Source organism: Xiphias gladius, chromosome 12 (genome assembly GCF_016859285.1).
Source record: "Xiphias gladius isolate SHS-SW01 ecotype Sanya breed wild chromosome 12, ASM1685928v1, whole genome shotgun sequence".
NCBI lineage: Eukaryota > Metazoa > Chordata > Actinopteri > Istiophoriformes > Xiphiidae > Xiphias > Xiphias gladius.
In genome coordinates, this window is record NC_053411.1 from 10,019,039 (window position 1) to 10,033,827 (window position 14,789).

Genomic DNA, 14,789 nt, shown 5'->3' on the forward strand with positions numbered 1-14,789 from the left:
ATTTGTCATGATTGCTGCAAAAAAAAGAAAAAACTGCAATAGTTTTCGCAGCTGCTCTCATACTCGTTCCTCTTTATTCATGTGACCATCACAGAATACTTTCGGCTGTTCTTCGCCTGCCAATCGAATGTTTGACAAAGGATTTTTTTTTTTTAAATGGTAATGCTTCTTTCAGTCTCCTTGACCTTGAATATTCAATCTGTTATACTGTAAAAAAAAAAAATTCTTTTGTCTAGGTTTTCCAAGGTCTCCAAGATATGGAAAAAATCCTGATGTACCCTATTTTTGGCACACATTTTGGCAAAGGGCTGTATAAAACAATTAAATACACAAGAATAATTCATTTTAAATAAAGTCCATTCGTCCCATATCACATAGCCCATTTCAGTTTGTCTAGCTGTATTGTGTGCTACTATGTCACACTGTAATTTTTGTCTCTGTGATCCCCTTGCTCCTGCAGTGACCTCACCCAGTCTTGCATTACATAGCCCTAACAGTCACAGTGGGAGCACTCGCTTCCCAGCAGGACCCATATTAGATGGTCTACGATCAGTGACATCATGCACAAGCATCAACCTCAAATACCATGGGGAAATATACATCTCAGCCGCCCCCAAGGCTTTTTTTTTTATTTGTTTCTTTCTGGTGTGAGGCAGGTGACATGACAGCGAGACATTAGCAGTGCAAGAGCAAAGACATTAAGTGATTTTGTTCTTCGAGGTTTGAGATCTTATGTACTTTCTGTTTGTTCTTTTGTTTTGTTTTTTCTCATGCGTCCCATCTTCAGTGCTTGCATAAAAAGTATCGAGGAAAAACTACCAAGTTACCTAGAGTGAAACATTTTATATTCAAGAAGGCTGAAGTACAATAAAAGAAGAGAAGATAAATATGTAAACAATTTATTTTATTTTCTGTAGATTACATACACTACTTTTCTCAGTGCTACTAGTAGTTTGTAGAATACAAGTGCTTATAATACTGAGTGCTTCTATTATATAAGATACAGTATGTACTTTGATGGTCCAAATTTCAAATCCAGGATCTTCTCTGCCTAGAATAAATGTGGAACAAAACCCAAGTGAACTTTTAAGGATACAGTAGGCTCACAGTTTTTCAAGTCTGTCTTAAACCAAGAGTCAGGCGCCCATATGAACATCGGAACGGGTTTTTCTTGCTGTTAGTATTCCTCCTGTGTATACTGTCCATTAAAAGATCCTTTTATAATGCGCTTCCAATGTAAATGACGGGGGACAAAATCCACAGTTCTTATTCAGCACAAAATGCTCTCAGAAGTTCGTCTGAGGCATCACAATAAAGCGGATGTCTTCCAATGTTCCAATGTTACTTTTTCCTACTAGAGTCCCTGTTTCTGATTCCACACACCGTGTTTTCTCGTTGAATCTACTAAGAAGACTGGAAGATATCATTTGATATCTTCCAGTCTTTTTAGTAGTCTTTGCATTTGTTTGACGCCGACCTGTAAAGCCTCATATTAACTTCAGATTTACTCTGGAATACATTTGTACACAGAACAAGACTGTAATTTGTCCCCAGTCACTTACGCTGGGAGCATGTTAGAAAGAACGGGGGCAATGATTACAGCAAGCAAATTCTGTATTGATGCTCACATGTTCACCCAATTACTGTTTCAAGAAAGACTTTTAAAAAAATTGCGAACCTATCCTTTAACCATGTATCAGACCAGATATGCGTATACTGGCCCGACTCTTAATAGCAATCCTGTGACACCCCTGGATTAATTTGAGCCCGAATCCTTTCTCTGCGATGCATTAAAACGGAGGGTGGCTGTTTTTTTCACATGCACTCCAAAAAGTTCTCAGCTTTTCATACAACGTGATGAAAGTTTCGCCGACGCCTGTGAGCGCGCACCGTTTTCGCTGAAAGCTGGAAATCACAGAGATAATCCTGTGGCTCGTGATTTCACTCGAATGTAACATCAAAAGCTGCTTCCCATACATTACTACATTTCAGTAGTTTAGATGTTAGTTTATCTGCAGCACCAAGACCGAGTTTGTGTCTTAGAATTTACAACAGCAGTTAAAAAGGGTGCTAGTCTATTCAATCTTAATATGAATTTAAAAAGTTGTCTTAAACAGCAGTTGTTATGCTAAGAAATAATTGAACAAAGATGTAGTGTGTCCCCTAAGAGAACCCTTGACAAAATTCTAGACATGCCAGTTCATAAAAATCTGTACTATCCTGTTTAACACTCTGCCTCTGCTTCCTTCTGATCACAGCAATCTTTGGGCTAAAAGTGGCAAAGACACATTCAAAAGAGATAAATTTACAGCAGTTTGGCTTGTTACCTTCTTTTGCAGCCTTTCAGGAAGCTCATCTCGACGTATTTTTGTCCAGTCCCAGCAGGGAGCATTAATGATCACCGCCGTGCAACACTGAGGCCATTGTCACACAAGTGACTCCGGCACAGGGAACATTAATGTCTCAAAGGAACCACTATTGACATCCCAGTCTCTTTGCCCGCATCTATTGGAGAGACAGAACGCCTGTGTGTGTGATAAAATGCAGGCTTGTCATCCTGGCAGGTTGCCCGTAAGCGTGTAAGCGAAGGGCGCGGAGGTCAAGAGCACTCACCCTTGACATTTAATAGCAGGAGGTCGGGCCCACTGGATCAATCACACAGATTATCAATGGGCAGAGAGGAGGCGAGAGGATCCAAATGGAGAGGGGATTAAAGTGGGAGTAATTTTATGAATTCCACCTTGGAGATGCTGTTTGGTCTTCTTTGTTTGTTGTTGTTGCTGCTCTGCTTTTTGCTACATCAGTGTGGTCATCTGGTCATCTGTAAAAAGAAAGCATTAACTTTCATTAATAAAAATGCATTTTTCATCACCGACCTTAAGGTAACACATGAGTGGGGTTTCGAGTCATTAATTTTCATTCCCTGTTTGTTGTAGGCTGCCTTGGATTAATTATGGTCTTTTTTTCCCTTTGAAGTGCGCTGTGTTGGAGAAATATTGTGATCTTTTAGTTAAGGAAAAGGAGAGGTACCACAGTTTGAAAATACTCCATTACAAGAAAAAGTCCTGCATTCAACATTTAAGTACAGCATTTAAAACAGCATTTTAATATTCATCTGGCCGAACTGGAGCTACTGTCAAATACTGTATACCGTTGGATACTCTAATCTATAGCAGTGCATCTTACTTTATAAGGTGATCGCATGTTTTATGTGTAAAATTTCATTCTGAAAAGTAACTCCAGCCCCAAGATAAAGGTAATGAAATACTTGAGTTAATATACATAACTAAAACACTCGGTTAATTCGGGTTTCACATGTCAGATTAGCTCACCAGAGGCACCTGTGATATGTGACATGGGATATTTTGTGATTGATGAGTCACTCCGGAATAAAAGAGCGCCCCCTGCTGTGCCCACGGTAATCACTGACCCGGTGCAAGTTGAAGGGAGATTCCCAACCTCTACCGTCCAAATGGTTTGAGACCTCGGTGCTCCTCAGCGCAAAGATGGACTAAGCCAATGACCCCGGCGTTGACCTGCGTTCCCTCCGAGCGGGTGTACATATTACAGGTGTTCATATTCGTGGCCCTGAAATATCGATGGCTATCTGATCCCAAGTCAGGTTTTGATGCTAATGCTTTTGTCCATAGCAGATCATATGTACTTAATTTCTGCTTCAAGAAAAGTCTTTTTTTGCTAGTAATGTTCCCATATCGGTTTTGTTTATTTCATCGTGAGGGAACATATAATAAGGTGAATGTCTAAATGTTTGGAGGTTCAATTTATTTATTTGTTTTCTTCCTCCAGAGGTATTCCTTTAAGGCCACACCCCTCAGACAGCCCATTATGGGTGTAGTCAGGAAGCTGTTTGCCACACCCTCAGGGCGCAGGTGAGTATTAGAACAGGAAGTTCGTTTGACGTGAGCAACAGAGAATGAATCAAACTTACACGGCAGAGGCTGCTGCTGTACTGAAGGCAATCCCCGCTGTTAGTGAAACAGTGGAGAGAAAATGAAATACATGCGTAGGTGCTAAAAGCTGCTGGTTGAACAGTTTATCCAGAGAGGGGACTTGCAAGGTGCTAAGCATGCTATAGTCAATTCGACAGGAAAAGGACAAGGAGAAGAAAAAAGGAAGAGGCAGAAGCAGAGGGGGAAGAAGAGGACAGTTAACAGTTGTTTGTTAGCTGGTTCATCACTGTGAAGATTATTCCGGCCTCCTGGGTCTGCCAAATCACTTTTTATTTGATTAATGTGTGACCAGTTCATAAGATGCATTCCAACTGTAAAACGATTTGCTCTACTTAATCTTTTTTTTTCCCCACCAGCTAGAAGGTTTCTTCTAACAAAGTCAAATGTGTCCATTCTCCCCCACTGTGCTGGGCTTCTTTGTCTCCTTGGTGGAATCAAAATGGTTGTTTTTTTTTTTTCCTTATTGCTCCCTGGGTACGGTGCGGCTGGCCAGCAGCATGCTGTGAGGGCCTGACAGGAAAGATGGTGCCGGACCAAAACTCCGGGAGTCTGGTAAGATTTTCCAATGATTGTTGCCTTGGCTGCCACGCAGTGAAATCTCCTGAGTGGCATAATATTTAACACACCAGTGCTAAGAGAGTTTTTGTATTCGCCCCAACCCCCTAAATTATTGACTGCTAGACTGCGATAATGTTTCTGGGTGTTTAATTTAATGTAGCTCTGACTTTAAGAGGGGGGCCAAGGCGTACCTGAAGTGGAAGAGTTTGTTGATATGACAGGAAAGATTAGCTTAGCAGCCCCTTTTATTAGGTGTTAATTTGCTGCCTCCATATTTTTCCTGTCCAATTCTAATACTGGAAACAAGTCACACAGAAGTACAGGTTCCCCTTACACTTCCTAGATTTATCCTGATATACTGACCCTTCCTTGTGTCTGATCTTTTAAATATAATCTCCCTAGCGATTAAGCCCTCCTGACATTCTTTTGAGACACACTTTCACAAATCATAATTAAAAACAGGGGCAATAGGTCCGTGTTCTTTCATTTTAAGAATTCTTATATGCTATCTAAATGCTAATGATTGAATTGACATTTGTGGGCATGACTAACTTCCCCAAAGCAAGAAACCAAGCAGGGAGACTTAAACGTCTACTGTCAAGATGTAAAGGCTGGAAATACCTTTTTAGAAGATTGATAAAGTTGATTTTTTTTTTTTTTTATCTTATAATGTTTGACTTTTATCATGCAAATTTTGACCAGAAAATTGAACCAACATTAAATGAAAAATCTTACATATTTTCAGTCAAGCTTCAAGCTGTGTCCCAACATTACAGCTCAGTGACACACTTTGTTCCTGATAACGTGTATGTTCAGTGACACATGCTGCACATACTTAGATAGATTCTTCACTCATGTTAATAGTGCAATATGTTAACAAATTCCAGTTCAAGAAACTGATGCACTTTATTGTTTTGTACTAACAGGAAATGATGCATGGTGTGCGCCAGCAGACTTCATTCAGCTGTGACTGCAGAATGCTTGCACCAGATTTAAGTTTGAAAACATCACAAATGGAATAATCAGCATTCCCAAGTACTTATTGTTAATTTTTGTTGCTGTTGTTCAGTTGTTCCAGCTGTTGTCAAAGCTGAGATTTGTTTTGTTTTGTTTCTCCTGTTTTCCATCTGTGAGACGCTTCTTTTGTTTTTTGAAGAACTTCAGTTAGTACTTTTAGATAATCCATCACCTGGATGACTGAGAATCTTACTAGAAAAGTAGCGCATCCATTTTTTTAAATTTTTTTTTTTAATAATAATGGAATGAACAACGCACAGTAGTAGTAGCCTGTAGAGAATGCAAGAACTGTAGGGTGAGGCTAAAGCTTCATGAAATTCAGTGGTATTTTGTTAAATGTTTGACTTCCTGATCTCCATTTTTTTTAAATATGTTGTTTGAGAGCTGTGCATGCTATAGACAATGACTTAGTGGCACTGAAAGTGGAAACATTTTATTCATGAAAAAATCATAGAAAGCTTGCATATTGTTCTAGATGAATGGATATGACTACTCAAAAAACATTGTTTCATCTTCAAATAAATGCACCAAAGTACATTTAAAAACTGTGCACATTGACATCTTGTATACGTTTTGTTTTCAGACCACCTAGATGGTATGCAAATGGTCCAACACTTTTTTGACTAGAGTATGATGCAACACACCCTATGGAATTACTCACCTTACCTCCAGTAACGAATTGAGTCCACTATAATGTCGGTGACTTTAAATGAGCGCTCAGTTATGCCTTTTCATTGCTTCCTATTTGCTGCGGTCGGGCCTAAGGTTAACATGGACTATTTATTAAGTTTCTCCAGCAAACTCTTTTTAAAATGAAAATATGGATTATAATAATATTAGAAATCCAGGGAGAGTTTTCTTTTTCTTTTTTTTTTAAATTCTATTTCATTTTGTGTATCCTTAGGGATCCCACTGTACAATTTTTTTTTTTTTTCCCCTGTATCTATGAGTTGAGACTACTTTTAGTAGAATAGTATCACTTCAGGTTTGCCATCATTTGTACAAAATCTAAAATATGATTGAATGTATGTTACAGCACAATGGATGACACAGATTTTGCATGCGTGACTTTTGACACCATTCCTTCAATGCTTCTATGCTCTCTGTGTGTGTATATTCCCCTTCCAGTGAATGAAGTGTGTTAGTTGTGTTGTGTACGCAGCGGAAGGGATTTGAAGAGGTTTGCATTCAAACCATTTAACAGCATGTCATTAGTCCTGCCAGTTGCTTTAATTACTGAGGAAAGCATGCGTCTGAACATACATGTACAGTAAATATGCATTTACTGGACAATGTATGAGATGTCATTGCATGGAAGGATTTTCACTAATAAAGTCCTATTTTTTGCAGAGGGTTTTCTGCAGTGAGCTTATGAGCATACAGCCTTTTGCCAGTGCTACTGTACGGTCCTACACATTGAAACGCGCTTTTCTGCTGGAAAGCATCCATCTCCCTTTCACCTGCATCCGTGCAAGCCTAACTGTTGCTCCACCCTCCGAAAGTCGACAAAAGATGTGCCTGGGATGAGTCTGCCGCCACTCCTGGTGTACAGCGTGCCTCGTGCTGGCGCTGCTGCGATGCCACTACAAGTGGGGGCTTAGGGGAAAGTGTTTCCTACTGTTCAAAATACACCAAGGGAGCCCCAGATCGGCGTCCACCTGTTATTTCTAGCCTGCAGGTCGAGTATCGAGGGCTGACCATTGACCGTGAGTCTCGGGGGGCCAGACGGCGAGGAGCACGTCGGCTGCTCCGCGGCCGCCGTGCGCTGTCCGTGGTGCTGAAGCCTGCTGAACGCACGGATTATTCTGCGCCGACACAAACCGGTTTGCAGCAAAAAACAAACAAACAAACAAACAATCAAAAAAAAAACTGGCGCTGATTTCAGTCACCTCATTCCGATCAAGCGCTGATATGAGGGTGCTGAAATGGCGCAGACGCCGAGAGGGGGCATGATGTGGCGAAAAGACGCGGCTGACGACGAGTGCCGTCGGCCCATCAGGAGAACGTCTCGGAGTTGTTTTATTGCCTGGTGTAAGAGCCGGAGGAGAGCACAAGCTCCACTCGGTGAATGGGGCGATCCCCGACACGTGAAAGCAGCACACAAAGCTAAAATGACTTTAGCAGGGGGGGGGCGGGGGGGTCAGTTGCCCCTTTCTTCGAGGCGGTTGGGGTGGTGGTGGTGGGGCATAAAACACATTTGCGATGGGGGGGGGCAAAAAAAAAAAAAAAAAACCGAATACACTCAAGCCACGATGTTATTCCCGCCTGCTGCCCTGTGTATGTCTCGGCGAGGCAATGTTTGACTTCAAATGCCATATTTAGGAGGAGAAGAAAAAAAAAGGGAAAAAAATGCCCGATCGCTGTTTGAGTGACTGGGGCGCGGACGAATGGCGTCTCGTGGTTTCGGCGAGGCGGCTGAGCCCGACGACCGGCCGCGCGAGAGCCAATGGTGTCGAAGAGCCCCAGTGTGCACGAGCGGTGGATGGAGCTACTCTAGGTATGCTTCCGCGCCCAGCGCGTGTTCGTGTGTAGGTTGAATGGATGAAACGGGGAGAGCGGAGAGGTATAGGCATGCTGTGATACGGCCCTATATATATGCCGGCAGGACTAGCTTCCTTTTAAAGACAACCTCCTCCTCGCACTGGTTTCCACTTAGTGATGTCGCGTATTTGTGTGGCGCACCTGTAAAGAGCGAGACAGGCAGAAGCCGGCTTTTTTTAATTATTTGATTCCTTTTATTTCTTCTGTTCTTTTTTCCTTATGTTTCCATGCATTTGCTGAAAGGAAATACTTTCTGTGTTTTGATTTAATAAATATTTCATTTCCTCATTTTATCTTGTTTGTGTTGGCTTTTATGTTTCCAAGTTTGAACTAAGAGAGCGGAATCCATCATTTCACAAGCTATTGGCCAGGTGTTTCATTCAGAGATTGTTTGCCTAAGGACGTCCATAACTTTCATTTATAGAAACGGTAAGATATTTTTACACATTTGCTCATTCACCTGAAACACATCAGATCGATGTTCAGCCTGTGTCAGTTCTTTGGGGACAGTGTGCAGTGCAGATCATGCATTCACTGTAGTCTCAGGCTGTCTTATTGCATGTGAACGCGGTAGGGAAGTCGCCGTGATGCATTCATGTCTCCGTTGACGGCTGATTTTTTTTTCTCAACTCTGAATTGCGGTGCCTCGGCATATCATAGACTTACGCGACAGGATAAGCGGGCTGTCTCAGCACATGTGCTCCTTTCAAAAATCTCCCAAGGTTTCAGACATGGCCGGGCGCGTTTATTGCGCTAGTGTGTGGAAATATAGGCCTTAGTAGAGTGCTGAAACGTGGGATCCGCATGGTAGTCGCCTATTTTACCGCATCTAAGGTAAAGAAAACGTTACCCTGTTGGAAATATTAGACGAGTGGCTCTGTTTCACATCTTCAGTTTGACATTGGGAGTTGAAATAATAGCTGCAGGAAGCAAACTACCAAAATGTATTTGATTTTATTTTTTTAATCTGAGCTCTTTCATCAATATCAAAACTTGAATTTTATTTAACATCTAAATGTGAAAACATGGCCAAATACAAATGTGATTTAAACTTATTATAAGGACGGGTTCTTAAGTTTAAATGTAATAGAGCCCACTGGGCTGAAATTTCTGTCTAACTCTAAAAGGAGTAATGTTATATAGGTTAAGTACAGCCCGTGTGTTGCGCTTCTTGGAGTTGCTGAATGATATATTCTAAGTTCTGCTATCATAGGCATATTTGTATGCTATTACTGAATTTCCACGCAGGTCTAAATTGTACAGTGTAGACGAGCCTACACTTCCTAGTCGAGAAAAAAATCCACTCTGGATGTGGATCCTAACCTTTTTTTTTTCCAGGCCAAAGACAACTTATCAATAGGCTGTTCCCATCTGGTTAGACTTTGCCTTTCATAGGCTACCTATACTAATTCCAAATACATGTGTCCTGTAGGCACAGAAACAACGGTGGTAAATCTGAAATAGAAACAGCAGTGCTTATGAATCCCTGTCGTAATTGTATTGAATCAAATTAAACTCTCTCTAATTTTGCTGGTTTCCTTTTAATACCCCAGGGGCCCCTTGTGGCACCCAGAGGCAGCTTTCGGGGCCTCTGCTCCAGCAGTTTCGTTGTTGTAGGCTCTGTTTTGTTTTGGTTTTTTTTATTGTTTCCTTTTTTTTTCTTTTTTTTTTTTTTTGCACTGAGTCGTTTCTTGACATAGTACTCAGGGTAGGTAGCATGAAGCCAGGGTACACCTGCAGCAAATCAATTAGTTAATAGTCTATTTCCGGGGTAGAGACAGTATCTTCGCTGATTGGCCGAGGCTCTGATTAGTTTACTTAGGGTGGCGGCGTTCCCGCCACCGCCCCCTATTCTACTGCGCCAAGACTGCGACCAAAAGTTTGATGTCTGCAGACTTTACATCAATAAATACCCGCAACGCCGATTCAACACCTCAAGGTAAGACACCACAAAGGAATAGTCTAAAGATATCAACTGCCAAAATCGACGGTGCCGAAAATGTACATGGCAAAACGGCATTTAAAAAAGTTACGGTAGCTAGCAAGGCCAAACAGACGCTGGCGCAGGAAGCCTCCAAGTCGGACATGTTGCTCCCAGAACTTCGTAGGAAATATTCATGTTTTAACGTGACATAATATTTCCCACATTGGTCTAAAATGAAATTAGCCAAATCAATCGTCACTATAGTAGCAAGCGAAGAGCCAAATGCCGGTGCTAGCTACCACGCAAGACTACTCCCAAATGAAAACTGAGCCCGAAAACCCCGGCTTTGAAACACGCTGCAGGCCACACAACACTGTTTAATTCCCCATGGCTGTGTTTGTCAAACATAGCTTGCTTTTGGCAGTTTTCCCAAACCGCGTTCGGCCAAACGACCACGCCGCTCACTGGTGTAACTTTAAGACTAGCATGGAGTTCCACTTCTAATGGTGGACAAACTTTAAAACGTACTTTAGCAATTTGGCGTTTGCTAAAGAAGAGACATAGTAATTTCGGATTTTTTTGCATGAACCGAGTTTCGGTCGCAGTTGGTCTTGCTGCGCAGGTTACCCGCAGTAGCTCAGGTGTCACTGATTATCCAATTGAACAAGGCAGCTTCACAATGTAGTCCACCTAATTAGAAAACTTACCTAAAGACAGGTTACCCTTTAAACTCCTTGGTTTCAACAGTCACAATGATCTTTTTTTCCAAAATAACAATGGCTTTAATTCAGACCCATTTTTTTATTTAATTTTATTTTATTTTTTAAACATGCGTAGATACATGCATATCTGGAGCAAAGTAGCAGGTGAGCATTTTTTAGTATGATGCCCTACCATATCTGTTGATAATTATTTCCAGTACTTTGCAGAAATCTCCATCAATTCCTTAACTAAAACCACAAAATTAGCAGAATATTTAAGATGTTAATTTATTCTGCTTCCACAAATGGTCATTCTTTGGACAGTGTGTCTGAAGATTTTCATTCAGTACACTGAACCATGTTTTCCAATCTTATTTTTTACATTAGTGACAGTAGTCTTAACATGATATCAACAAGTGATGCCGTTACTCATACTAACTCGTTGTACTGTCCTCTTGTAAATGGTCAAAAAGGATGTTTTTGAGTTAATGCAACTCCCGGTCAATTAACTTCTTATTGTTCATTGTAGCTTTTGCGCCCAAAGGCTTTGAAGACAGTTGTTAAATTATAATCTCTGGTATAAACAAAGGCATAAATTTTGTAGTTGGCAATTTTGTGCTTATGGATGTAGTATGTGGCTTTGAATATTGAGCAGGTGAATATGTTGAAGCCACAGGCGTTGGAGTTATAGTTGGCAGTCTGCGGTGAGTAATCTTCAGTCGGTATGTTGTGAAAAGATTACATGTCGTCCAGCCAACAGCTAAAAGCCTGACCGGTTAATTTACCAGGAGGTTGCCAAAACACAGGACATCTGTGGTCCTGTGGGTACAGGGGGACAGACTAGCAAAAGGAAATGGGGTTGTTTGCTGAGGATTTAAAGGTGTGATACACTTTTACCATAGTATAAGTAATAGTTGATTTATTGTATGTGGTTTCTTCATTTAAAACTTTACGCAAAATCAAGTACTGATTTGACATAAAATGAGAAATGTTTAGGACAGATGAAATACAATATGATTAACAGACCAGAAATGCAGTGTTTGTTGCTGATAATGTAGTTGGTTATGCGGCTTTTTGTCCAATCACCTGAAAAAAATTTTGTACTTACAATGATTAAAATATCACAACACTTAGTGTGCAAAAAAAGACTATTATTTAAATAAATAAAAAACAGTGCAAGAATCAAGTTGCCTTTTACTTGGCTCTTGGTATTTTTGGTTTTAAGAGTGCTGCTACTTAAGTAGTGATGTTACAATTATGCTCTAAATGTCAGTAATGTTCAGAATACAAGAGATTTTAATTCAAATTAAGTAATTGCAGATCTAATCACAAGTTCAGCTTTAGGTAGAGATGGCAACATGTTCCTATTTCTATATATATAATTATATATCTTCTGTTTTTAGGCATTTTTCCTTTTCAGTGTTCATGCAAATTCCTCAATTGCAGCAGCCTCTGTGCTCCTGAGAGGCACAAGAGATAAGAGCGGTTGTCTTTATGTATTATTGAGCCCCCACGTTTGCCTTTCTAAATAAAGGCTGCTGACGGAGTGACTAAAATGCAGGACAGTCAGTGAACTTCCAAAGGCCACATCACTGTGCTCTGTGTAGCAATGTGTGTCGCTGCCCTAACTGGGTTAGTGTACAGTGGGTGGCTTAAGCAAAAAAAGCTATTTTTTATTTCCTTTGTCCTTCTTAAATGCCCATCCCCCTTTCATCTCTTCATGGCCTCCCCCCTCTACAGTTGATCTAGTCTGGTCTCTGTGGATGGCGCACAGGACTGTTTTCATTTGGTCCTTATTGTCTGTTGGCCACAGGGTGGCCTTCCCTCTGCATGTGTCAGTCATTACTGGAGGCCAGCATTGCAGTGTCCCTGAACCCTGTCACTGCATCACAGAGGCTTTCATAGATCATCATGTCCCATGCTCTGTATAGGCGTGATGTAAGTGTTGATTTGTATAGTAAATGTGACGTAGTAATGTTTGGCTCTGTTAGTGTGTAGGTCTATGGTGGTGAGAAGCAGAGGTAGTGTAAATAAGTCTAATGTTGTCTAAACATTCTTTTTAATGTTAAATTGTTGGATTGGATATCCAGAGTAAGCAACTTTGTGATGTCTAAACCCAAATTTAGTTTCTGGGCCTTGACTGCTGAATCGACAAAATCAAAGTAACTTGTTTTTGAGGTTAAGATCTCCAGCTGAAGACAGTGAAAGTAAGTGAGGCACTTGAGAGACTGAAACGTCAAAACCTTAATGATAAACCAATTTCTAAATGAACAATCACAGGAGTCACTTTCTTTTTAATTTTAAACACTGACTTTCCAATTGACATTTGTATACCTGTTGATTGTCTTACATTTCCTGCTACTGTCAGGTATTCTGGAGCACTGGCATAAGTATCTAACATTAAGCCCATCTTTAGCATCACACTGTCAGCCTTCTTTTATATAGCCTGTGCACCTTTTTATATAATGGCAGATAGGCCAGTATCTGAAAAAATTTCTGTTATGTTAAAGAAGGTTTCACTCTCAATCCATTCTTTGGTGGTGTTACTTTTAGAGTTTTCATTATTAGTGAATTGTTAGTCAGTACATTTGACATGGATTACTTAGTATTAAATACTAATCAGGGTACCCCCAAGTTAATACTTACTTGTAACTAATAGTGTTGGTAATTAATTTGATCATAACTCATAACATGGGCTCTAATTTTTGTCCCTTTTTTTTAAAAAATTAAAAGAAAATTGTGATAACAGAGCAGCAAATATGAAGGATATTCTTTTTCATAACCAAAGACTTGTTGATATTTTTTGATTGGCTCTAGAGCAATATCAAGCCTGAAAGAATTTTAAAAAAAAAAAAAAAAGAAATGCCTCTGGTCAAAAGTCAGGTCCGTATTGATGAACATGTGTTGCAGTCTCTCGAGCAGTATAAACTACCCAACAGAATTTGGTTAAGGGCGAACTGTGTAGTGAATATGGTCTTTCTATCAACATGGCTGGATTTTTCCTTTTTCCAAAAGTGCTGGTGAGAAATTGTGCCCTTTCTACTTTGGAGACAGACTGCCAATTATGACTCAGAATTGCGTCACTTCTCAGTATTCTGACATGCTCTGGCTGGCACTAACCAACTATCAACCCTGCCCACTGTAGCTTGGCACCTTCTGGGCAAACTTTATACATTTCTGTTTATTCATTTTTGCTAATCTTTAAATGTTAAACTACAAAGAAAGTTGGCTTGTTAGTAGGAATGGTAGAGCAGAGATGCACTGAGCAGTGTTTTGAGGCTTTGACTGCTGAAGCAACATGACAACTAAAGAAGGGTGTCGTCCTGCCAGCGTGTGATGTAGTAAATAACGTGTAAACATTGTTCCCTTGCTTCCAGTAAATATTAAGATGACTCAAAGAATTCAACAGATAAGATGCAATTGGAGTCAAGGTAATAAATCTTCGAAGTTCAAAAATTCGGTTTTTGAGATACACCAGTTGAAAATCCTACTCCTTTTCTACCAAGAGAAAAATCAGTTCGATGTCCATGGTTGGGTGATGCTTGCACCTAAAAATATAACTTCACTATTGATTAGTTTTACAGTCTTGCACCGCAGGGCTGCCATCACATTACAGCCTTATTTTTTCATCAAGGTAGAGGTGGTCCGGACCTTTTTACAGCGTTGTAGCATTTGCTTTTGTACACTTCAGTGTGTGGGTGTGGGTAGGTAGACAGACAGACAGACAGACAGACAAGTCACATCTATGTTTTCAGTTGGGATATTTTGAACTGTTACTTGTGGGCTTTTAGTTTTCAAGGACAGGCTGTGCATGTCAGTGTGTGCACTCTGGAGTTCTTCACTCTGCAGCTTGTCACGCATACTTGGTCAATTTAATCCTCTGAGGAGCTAGTGGCATAGATTCGTGCCTCCTCACTTTTAAGTGCTCAGTGTCACAAAAGTACATGCTGATGTCAATGTTGGCTTCAGGTTCAAGTTAAAGAAGTTCTGCAGTTAGTCAGATCTGTATATTGGCTTTTTTTCCCCCCTCAATTATTTATGTAGTTACAAATCTTAACTTTATTCTACTGTTTTTCC

General features: G+C 40.5%; 1 protein-coding gene and 1 long non-coding RNA gene across 7 annotated transcripts in view; both read left to right on the forward strand.

Annotated features, from left to right (window-relative positions):
- The first annotated feature begins 3,896 nt into the window (after positions 1 to 3,896).
- Positions 3,897 to 7,246, forward strand: LOC120797467. Its single transcript, XR_005708526.1, has 3 exons — positions 3,897 to 4,223; positions 4,468 to 4,523; positions 5,456 to 7,246. It is a non-coding gene; the product is annotated as an uncharacterized LOC120797467 (long non-coding RNA).
- A 2,640-nt stretch (positions 7,247 to 9,886) lies between these two features.
- The window catches only part of elavl2 (ELAV like neuron-specific RNA binding protein 2), a 67,704-nt gene continuing 62,801 nt past the window's right edge, over positions 9,887 to 14,789 (forward strand). For 2 of the 6 annotated variants that reach the window (XM_040140549.1, XM_040140551.1), the window contains exon 1: positions 9,887 to 10,026. The gene's annotated coding sequence lies outside the window, so the exon portion shown is untranslated. The remainder of the gene's footprint in view (positions 10,027 to 14,789) is intronic. The other 4 variants (XM_040140554.1, XM_040140550.1, XM_040140553.1 and 1 more) reach the window with 2 other exon arrangements.